This window comes from Papaver somniferum, chromosome 7 (assembly GCF_003573695.1).
Source record: "Papaver somniferum cultivar HN1 chromosome 7, ASM357369v1, whole genome shotgun sequence".
Lineage (NCBI taxonomy): Eukaryota > Viridiplantae > Streptophyta > Magnoliopsida > Ranunculales > Papaveraceae > Papaver > Papaver somniferum.
This window is the reverse complement of record NC_039364.1, coordinates 266905550-266916589: the sequence shown is the minus strand read 5'-3', so window position 1 is coordinate 266916589 and position 11040 is coordinate 266905550.

Here is an 11040-nt window from a genome sequence, read left to right as displayed (position 1 = left end):
TTTTCTTGATTAGGGTTGCGGTTTACTTCAACTGGTTCATATTCTGATTCCTGATTATGATGGTCTGGTGGTGGTGATTAAGATGGTCAGTTTGCTAAGAAGATTTGTCTCACACTTCTTGTATATTTTGTGAGTTGAGGTAATTGTTTGATTGCAAATGGGTCATTCTTATCTGCCATGATAGAATATGAATTGGTAGATTATGATTCAATTATTTTTGGTTAAGTTCATGCTTAAATATGAATTAGTAGAATCTGATTTTGAAGTGTTTTGTGAAATGGGTATCACTGGTGTGTTGAGTCCAAATTTTTAATTTCATTCTTTTTATTGAAAATTCTGGTTTGTTTACATCTTCTAGATTGAATTCTAACAGATTATATACCATTTTCAGGCCTTGAATGATTACTGGTGGATTTACTGTTAGTGGTGGAGTGTGCTGGTGGTGTTTGTGATTCTAATGGTGTTGTTATTGTTAGTTCGGAGGTGCAATTGTTGGTATTGCTGCTACCTGGAGGTGGTGGTGGTCTCTTAATAATTACATAAACATTGAGGTATAAATTGGTATTGTCTATGTTTTTAATTTGGGGTTTTTTAATTTGATTTTTTCTATGTTTCACAAACAGCGGCTGGCTTAAGCTGATCTGTTTTGGGTTTGTTTGATTTTTTTTGGCTGAGATTTTAGGGATTTATTTGATGATATTTGTTGGTGATGATTTTGGTATTGTAGGGTTAGCAAATGCAAAAAAAAAAATAGTTTAAGGTGGAAAAAATTCAGGTGTTGTTCTTGCTTCTACTAAGACTAACTAACAGAAGAACCCTCCAAGAGCGGTGCACAAAACTGCCATGAAGAAGGAATTCAGTAGAATGGCTAAGGCTGTTGCCAACTAGGTAATACACTTGTTTTTACTTCGTATAAGGTGTACTCCTGTGTTCGTGTATCTTTGATTGTATCTGTTGATTTTGTTTATAATCGCCCTGTCGTTGTTCTAACTTCTAAGGAGGAGGTTAAATTCTGTATTTCATTGTTTAGACACTTGGTTTGCTTGTTTGTATAATGGGGTTTTACAGGTCCCTTGGCTGACCACGATATGATTCTTTGTGAAGTTAAGTGGAAGGGATGTAGAATCCTGTGGCAGACGGTGGTTTATTATATTGTTCATAGGACGATTCACTCACTTAGGAGTTATTGGATCCATAGAGTTTGAATGCTTTTTGATAGACACCGGCGCAATTTGTAAAACAATTTGTATAATGTTGGAAACCTTCTCGTTTTCTTGAGGCTTTTCATTATCCAGACTCTTAATACCTTCTTACCCTTTAAACTGCCATTTGAGAAATCTTAGAGATGAGAATCACAATCTACTCTAGGTTATTAGTCATACACGTGTGTGGGTAAAATACCTGACGGCCACGTGTCGACATCCCAAGGGGTGAATATATGATGAGATGATGAGGTTGAAGCACTGAATCATTCGTTGAGAGCAGGATTTGCCTCAGTCGAGGCAACTGCACAAACACCACATGAATGGCGCGTGTGTATAAAGGTCTAATCTGCTCAGACGGTCAAGTCTAAAAACCAAGACCGCATTTAATGAAGGATAAGAACATGACTTGGGTAGTTGGGCATCGTGATACAAGACTCGGGCGATCTATACCACGACCCAGAGGTGATGAAGCACGAGGTTCTCCACAGAAGGGAAACACGATCCAAGGGAGAGCGAGATAACTCGTAGGGAGAACCAAGTATGCCATCACGAGGGACGGTATAAAGCGAGTCCGAGGGATCCAGGACGAAAGATGACAACTCACCCAACTCGGACGATCAAGCGACCACGAGTTTATTCTATCTATAAATACCATTCCATGTACCAGGAGATGGACAACTTATATAATCATAGATGGTTTTCTACAGAGAATTCCTGAGAGAGATTTAGATAGAGAGAAAGTGAGAAATCTAGAAGAGATCTGTAACACTTTCAAGGGAGAGACCTTATAATCAATAAGAAAACATCTTCTTCTCCGTGGACGTAGGTCTTCATGTCCGAACCACGTTATATGCTTATGTCAATCTTTACATTTCATGTTATTTACATCTTGTTCATGATGAATCTTGTATGTTTAAGTAGTTTTTAGTATTTAATCTTATGTGGGTGTAGTAGTCAGAAAATATGCAGCTACATTTTGGCGCTAGAAACAGGGAGGTATGAAGATCTAATCTACCTCCCTAATAACAATTTTATATTGTTTTCATAATCTCTGTAAGAGAAGTGTTTTCACACTACAAAGTAGATTTCTGTTGAGATGAATGAGTAGAACTCGGACTCAAAAATGTTCTTCACGATCTAAGAAGTCTATAAGATTTTTAGAATCTTCCTCAAGTAGCTCATGAGAGTTGTAGATCGGAGTAAATATGAAGTTTTAAACACTTCGGTACTCAAACGATCTCCTCCATGAAAGAGCTGGGAAGAGATGCTAGTCAGTAAGCTACATAAGGAAGAAATCATCTTATGAGAATTGAAAAAGACGAACTTTTCATGATGTTATTCATCAAACTCACCAAAATCTTTGAATCTCCTTCTTAAAAATTTAAATTTAAGTCAAGGGGAGGAATTAATGAGTATATAATCAGTCATCAAACTCAAAATTTTGTTTGAAATCATAAGTTAAAAGATGATGAGATATATTTACTAGAATGGAATACGTACTCAATCGTCATAGTTAGATTCTTTCCCTATAGGGGCGGAGTGTTGAAGGAGATATTTCCTCGAAAAGAGGGACTGGAAAATACCTTTTCTCCATCATCAACACCTCATGCAAATGGGGATGTTTTGACATTTTCAATGTCTCCAAAATCGACTGCAAAGTTTCTGTACTAAACTGTCCAGTCTGAACTATGACTTAGTAATTCATGTGACCTGCAAATACAGGGTCTCACTTTTCTAAAAGAAAAGACAAATTAAGTATTATTGCATATGTTACAGGGAAGGTAATGGTAATTGGATGATCTACTCGTGCGAGCCAAGGAAAAATGGTGGAGCCCAAACAGAAGGACTCGACGATATGGATCCAGGCGAGCCTATGATACCAGGTGAGGGACAACCCGATGACCAATATCGGGAAGGACTAACTGATAATTATAATCCGAAGGAGAGGGAACCCCTTCGAAAGCGTGACGATATTCGTCTTACTCATCCAGGAGGGTTGAGGTGCTTCCGAGACAAGAAGCAAATGGTGAGGTCAAGAAGGACAACCCTTCAGACCTCGCCGATGCTAATGCTGCAATTGCAGCCATCCTGAGAACCAAGAGGCACATGATAAGAGAATGATGAACTTAGAAAGGAGCAATAGAAAGCTGGAACGGAGAAACCGCAGGCTAAAACGCAAAGTAACAAAGAAGGTACCACTCACCACCATTAAAGAAGTCCGGAGGAGGAAAACCCTTTCGAGCATCTGCAAGACGACGACTGAATTAACATCTCTGACACCTCGAACGAGGAAACAGCGGATCGATTTCCTAAGGGAATAGAGTGTGCCTGACCACGAGGGTAGCCTATCCGAAGGGTCATCAGATGTTGATCCCAAACACAAACGAAACAAGAATCGAATCGACGAAGTAAATATTGACTACGAGACCGAAAATGTCGCAGCCAAAAACCCAAAGCGAGGGGAGAACTCGAGGTAAACTCGCTCTAAGATTGTGTCATACGTTGAACAATCGGACGAGGAATCAGGTCGGTCAAGGCATCGCCCCCATGAACCATATTTCTCTCCCGAGAGAGCTCTGGGAAGGAGAAAGAAGGCCGAAACCAGGCGAGATGAGGACGAACTCCAAGCCCGAGTCAACCGACTCGAGGCAATGTATAGAGAAGCTACAGGGAAGCAGGAGAACAAGAAGTTGACAGTGGTCATGCAAGAAGCAGGACAATCTCCATTATCCGAAAATCTATTAAGATTGCCATTCCCAATGAAGTGCTCCTTACCGGTGTTCACACCCTGTTCACAGGAGCAGGAGATGCAATTGAGTACCTTAGGACTTATCGTATGACACTGACCCAATGAGACCACTACGATGTGGTATTGTGTAAATTTTTCCCGGCTAGTCTAAGAGATGAAGCCCTTTTATGGTATAATAATCTACCCAAAGGCTCAGTCAAGTCGTTTGCTCATCTATCCGAGCTGTTTTTAGAAACATATATTCATAACAGTCGAATCCGACCAGAAGTTGATGCGCTGTTTCAAATATCTAGAGGACCGAACGATCCACTTCGTTCCCTAGTGACACGATGGAGAAAACTCTGTGCTGAGATCGGAAAGGTCCCTGAAGACTATGCGATCTTAGGTTTCAAGAATGGTATTAGAAAGACAGGCCCTCTTTTTGTCCGCATGTATGAAGCCATGCCAAAAAACTTGGGCAAATTAAGAGAAATCCAAGAGGACTACATAGCCTTGGAGGAACTCCAGGATGGAACTTATGATAAGGTGGCAAGAGGAACTAGTAGAGGAGAAAACGTGGTGGAACCACAGAACCCATCATTGCAGCCCAAGGAGCAGGGCGATCCAACAATGGGTCAACCCAGTTCGACAAGCATTGGACTGGAGGATGGAAAGGAAGAGACCATTCCCAACAGAAGAATGGCAAGTTCATTGACCCAGTTTATACAAAATTGAATACCCCCATATCCGAGATCCTCAAGAAGATCGACGGACAACATAAAATCACTTATCCATGGAATAGAGGTCAGCAACCAGAACGAACTAAAAATAGGACTGACTTCTGTGAATTCCACCAATTTCACAGCCACACGACAGACTCGTGTAGGGACTTAAAAAAGGCATTGCAAGATATGATTAATGAGGGAAAACTCCAAGAATACATTGCACAACCAACAGCCCCACCCACCACTGGGGAACCCTACATCGTGTGGAGATCCCTCGCGAGGCACAGTGTTTAGGCTGCAATAACATTTCACACTCGGCGATAACCACCCCCGTACGAGAGGGAAATATTACCGGAAGAATTCACAAACGAAACTTCAAAGGTGATGAAGTTTTCAGTGTAACCAGAGAACCCCCAATTGAAGATTGGATGAGGGTACCCATCAGCTTTTCAGCCTCGGAGGCACCAGAAGGAGGACAAAACCATAACGACCCACTAGTGGTCACGATGGCCATCGCACTCCCCGAACACGAGGGCGAGGAAGCAAAGACTAAAACACTACCATGGGAAATGCCCAAAATTTTGGTCGATGGTGGTAGTTCTGTCGATATATATATTATTCTATGAAACATTCAAACAAATGGGCCTCAAAGACGAGTGCCTCATACCCTCGACTTACAATATATTTGGCTTCATTGGGTCATCTACCTGTCCAATAGGAGAAATAACATTAGAAATCCGGGATGGAAGAATCCTCACCTTAACCACTTTCTGTGTGGTAGATGTCTTGTCACCCTACACAGCCATTGTCGGACGATCCTGGGTCCACGGAATCAAAGGAGTGGCCTCAACTTACCATCAAAGTCTAAGATTTCCTATGCCTGATGGAGTGGCAGAAATTATTGGAGACTCGGGCGAAGCAAAGTATTGCTACAAGATGGACGTCCAAAACGGCGAGAACAAAGTAAAATCTTCAAAGGCACAAGCGAGGAGGGATAGAAGTATTGATAACTCGATTGAAGCCCATGACTATATTGTAATAAGCGATGCACCAACACGCTTGTCTGACGCCTCAACCTCATGCAACACCATAACCTCGGGACCGACCATACAACACTTATAGCAATCACAAAACCTCCCCGATGAGGGAGAAATCGAACCTCGTCCTCATAACAAGGTCGGAGGCGCACATAAGAAAAGTCATGGAGAGTATCACATAGGAATCAACCTGGAACGGAGAATGTTGTTCCACAACCAACAAGCAACTTTTAAAGAGTTAACCCAGCCAAGATCACGACACATCATGCTACAACCACCATCATTTGGCAACAACAAGCCATCAACAGGACCCATGGGAAACTCTTCCAAAAAATTGGCTATTGATTGGATTATAGAGGTTGCGCCCACGGGCGCCTTACTATCCTTATTGGACAGTTACTCGGGTTACAACCCTTTCCTCGCACAAAGATGTCCACCTCATCCGGGCACAACATACACAAGGGGAGAGCACACCCTCTCCAAAGTCCTCGGCGATACATTAAGTCCTTGGCCATCAGTCAAGATGTCACAAATATTGACAAGCCCAATTAGGATCTTAAGCAAGCTTACCTCACAAAGTAGGCTGGAAGCAAATCCCAAAATGTTGCTTCAAACTAATGAGAAGCATTAACGCAATTATAGTTTATCTCTCATTAAGTACAATATACATCCCATCAAGGTTGATATACAGAAGTCAGGGATTCGAACCCCTCCTTGTAAAGCAGGTCATGTGACCTCCCTCGAAATGTACTAAGGGCTCACACCCTCTTTTGAAATTAATAAAACTACTCCTTTTATGTATTAATTGTTTACATTGTGTAGATTTAAATTCTTATCATCGCATGTGTTTACTTTTTCTGATTTATATATGCATATAGGATAGTTGCATCATACTTGCATTTCCAACAAACACACAAATACACTCAACAACCATGGCACGATGCTCGCCACATCTCCTATTCTACAACAAAACAGTGCGGGTAAAATCACCCCAAGTTACCTTACACGGACAACAGACCTAAGGTAACGTCGTCCCGATCATGGTATCGGATGATGTCCTGATATGACAGGAGATACCCAGATTTGACAACTCTATCTTACACCACAGTAAGGATTGATCAACCAAGGTATCACCCTTGACAATATGCTCAAACAGCAAGCTCAAGGAACAAGTGATCCTACAATTGGCACTAAAAAAAATATACAAGGCTAAACGAAAGTTGCTACAATCCTAGTCTAACACCATAAGATATGGCATGTATAATAAAGGAATTGATCACTCCTTGGATATGCTACCCGAGGTTGGACAAACAATGTACAATCGAAACTCTTTCACAGCCAAATCATGATAAGAATAGCATACCATTAAAACGAAGGTGGTCGCCAAACGGCACTGTCAAAAAGCAATTAGTAACAATATCAAAAATTCCTCCCACATACGAGGACTTACCACAAAATAACAAAAAAGTCATGCCTCCCACAACTGAGGACTTTCCAATAAAGACGAAAATGTTTCCACAAAGGTGCATATGAACATACAAGACTTATGTTCAACACGAGAAACTAGGAAAAAGAGGCTAAAATGAGAAATCTTAAGTATGTTCACCATCAGGAGCCTCTTGATCATCGTCCCCTTCATCCTCCACGTCAGTGAAAATCTGCACAGGCTCGGACTCGACAACCGGGGGAGGGACCACGATGTACGCTGCAGCAGCGGCGGCTCGTTGACGCTCTCGAAGGACATAAAACTTACAAGCCTTTGTCATCAGTAACTTATACTCGGCATGAAGGTTATTCAACTTCTCATTCTTCTCCGCTTGGGCATCAGCTAATTCTTCCTCATGACTGCTCACCAACTCATTAAGCTCCTGATCAAGGCCCCGCCTAGCCGCCCTCTCTTCCCCCAATTGACGCTCCAGCTCAGCCTTTTGCTTACAAACCTCTACAAGAGAAAAGCAAAAAGATTAACTCGCGCCAAATATCATGGTGAAACAATACACAAACTGATGTACAAGTGACCTTCGTTTTCAAGCAAAGCGGCGGCTAAATTTTGTTCTAATCGAATCTTTTCGGCATCTAGAGCACTAAGCCAGGATTCTACAGGACTCACGACAATGTCACCATGAGGAAAAAATAGCATATGCTTATCCCGCTCCATTTATAGGGAAACATAATCCCGCTTAAGCCTCCTCAGTGCTTCCCTATCATCTTCAGCATGTGCTATGATAGGCATATGATCGCATTGCCAATTAATAAGCCCATCTTTCTGCGCCCGGAGCACCTTGATCTCATCTGAACGCTCCACAGCTGTTCTCTTAGCTTTCTCAAGCAAATCCCGTAATTCCACAGTGTGTCTCCGATGTAACTCAACGTCCTCATGCAACTTCACATTCTCTTGCTCTAAGAAGTCAATCTTACACTGGCGTGCACTGACATCCATTCTAAGACCACTGCGCTCTCTAGCATGTCTATGACCAACATTATCTAACTGCTCCTCCAATTATTTGACCATAACTACCAATACAGGGACTCTTTCAGAAGTATCATCCCTATCAAGTAGGTGCAATATTAAGGATATGGAACGGGTAAATACCTTCTAACTCCTTCTTATCCCAATGAAAGGCCGATGCTTCATCCCTCGCCAATGTCAATGCAGTACGAAGTAGTTGAACCTCTTGCTCAGCAGCTTTGGCCTTCCTCATAGCAACACGAGCCTCGGCTAGCATACCAATCCTCAAATTGTTTCTCTAAGAATACAACAATACCAGTCAAGACTGGGGCAAAAAAAAAACGACAAATCATACAATGATGAACAAATGAGACAAGTTAAATACCACATACCGATAGCACCAGCTGTTACTGTGCATACCTATCCAAAGACGCCAGAATACGAGCTTGCTCGTCATCGCTCAGATGAGCATACCTATCCGAGTATATGATCTTCATCTACTCGAATCCGCCACTAAACCAGGGCGTAGAAGAAGAAGCACCAGACGGACCCGCTGGAGCAGAAGGAATACCACTAGAAAGGTTTCTTGGTATACTCGGGGTAACACCACCAACACTCGGAGTCACAATAAGACCATCGCCTACCTCGTCACCAACACCTGTACCCCTGCCAGCGATATCCCTCGCCTGGGGCAGAGTTATCTCCGATCCAAAGGCAGCACCAGGATCGGAAGGATCAGCCAACAAAGTTTGATCAAGGTCCTCGAAGAATGAATCGGAGACATCCAACATTTCATTCTCACCAAACAAAGCATACACATCCACTTCCATGGCATGTTCAATAGCATCAGCAGGAGCATTCGATGGCCCAGCACCATCAACTAATCTTCTCCTCTTCCAAACCACACAAATACATTGGCTGCTTAGGCAAAAAACAGGGGCAAGGTATATATATATACGTTAAAAAATCAGGACAAGTATTTTTACCTTAGCATCCTCACTAGCTCGGGCTGACTGAGACAAATGCCTATGAGGGATAACCCACTTAAGCTCCCAGGGCCTATAGACAGGAAGATGGGCGTGCATCTCAGGAATACAAGGAAGAACATTACCAATATCATCCCAACCATAAATGTAAGGGACCACAATTCGAATAGGAGCAACATGCCACTTTGGATCGTGAGTCTTGCGAATAGTACGCTGAGTAGCAACAGGAGGATCCAAATCAGAAAGATACTGAGAATCTCGGGCGCTCTTCCGCGACCTAGAAATCCTAACCCCAAAGCCATCATAAGTATCGGATTGGTGACACCAGTAGTTCTCCACAAAAGTATCAGAATTATACAGATCCTTTTGATCGGGATTAAACCGATTCAACTCGTGCTGAGTAACTTTGCCTTGGCTTCGGCGATTACACTCTCAGGCGATCCGATAGAAGTTACCATTGGGGTGATAAACGGCTCGTTGGGGTTCAAGCTTACATAGAACCTCATACTGGAAGGGATTCAACGGACAGTACAGAGGAAGATGAAGGCCGACGTCAAGTTGACCCACTGAGACTATGATCTCGTTAGGACCACAAGGGTTCTTCTCGAAGAGATACTAGGAAAGAACACCAAACTTCCCCTCAGGGGTGGCAAAAGAAATATTGAACCGCTGGATTCGATGCCTAACCCTCGCCGATTCCCGAAACGCCTCATCATACAGGCCGGAGAAACGCTCAGAATTGGGGGCTCTCATCGGAGCTTTTCCAAGACTGATAAGAAAGCAAATGAAAACAAAGAAGTGAGAACAATGGATAACATGGCAAAGAAAAATCAAATTAAAACAAACATACATCGGCAAGAACTACCGTAAATAATAGCGGCAAAAGCTTCACAGCCGGAGCAAAAGAGGGAAGTTACCAATCAAAATGACTGTAATAATCACATAACCCAAAAAAAGGGAAGAAAGCAATGACAAGAATCATTGATACCAACAAAACCGGATGATTACAGACAAAAAGAGATCGACGATAATCATCGGAGAAAACCAAAGTAAAGAAAAAGAGAAGAGACCATACCGTCTTGAAGAGCGAGATGGGTAGTTCCTCCCAGACATTATAAATCTCTTTATAGGAGACAAGCAGTTAAGCAGAAACAACAAGAGACAAGGGAGAGAAAGAATGAAAAAGCTCTGAACTCTGAAAAGAGATATTAAAGGCGACATTCTCTCCTCCCAATAGATTTTATAAGAAACCAAAGGACCACCAATCGACGCCTCAAGTCCAACGGGTAAAAGCGCATTAAAAATGCAGACGTGGCATAAACCATGAACGTGGCGGAAAAGTTGCGACAGTTACATAGTTTTCTTCCCATCATGCCCTCGGCAAGTTGCAAAGAAAATGAGCAAAATGTGTGGGTAAAATACCCGACGACCACGTGTCGACATCCCAAGGGGTGAATATATGATGAGATGATGAGGTTGAAGCACCGAATCATTAATTGAGAGAAGGATTTGTCTCAGTCGAGGCAACTGCACAAACGCCACATGAATAGCGCGTGTGTATAAAGGTCTAATCTGCTGAGACGGTCAAGTCTAAAAAGCAAGACCACATATAATGAAGGATAAGAACAAGACTTGGGTAGTTGGGCATCGTGACAGAAGACTCGGACGATCTATACCACGACCCAGAGGTGATGAAGCACGAGGTTCTCTATAGAAGTGCAGCACGATCCAAGGGAGAGTGAGATAACTCGGAGGGAGAACCAAGTATTTCATCACGAGGGACGGTATAGAGTGAGTCCGAGGGATCCGGGACGAAGGATGACAACTCACCCAACTCGGACGATCAAGTGACCACGAGTTTATTCTATCTACAAATACTAGTCCATGTACCAGGAGATGGACAACTTATG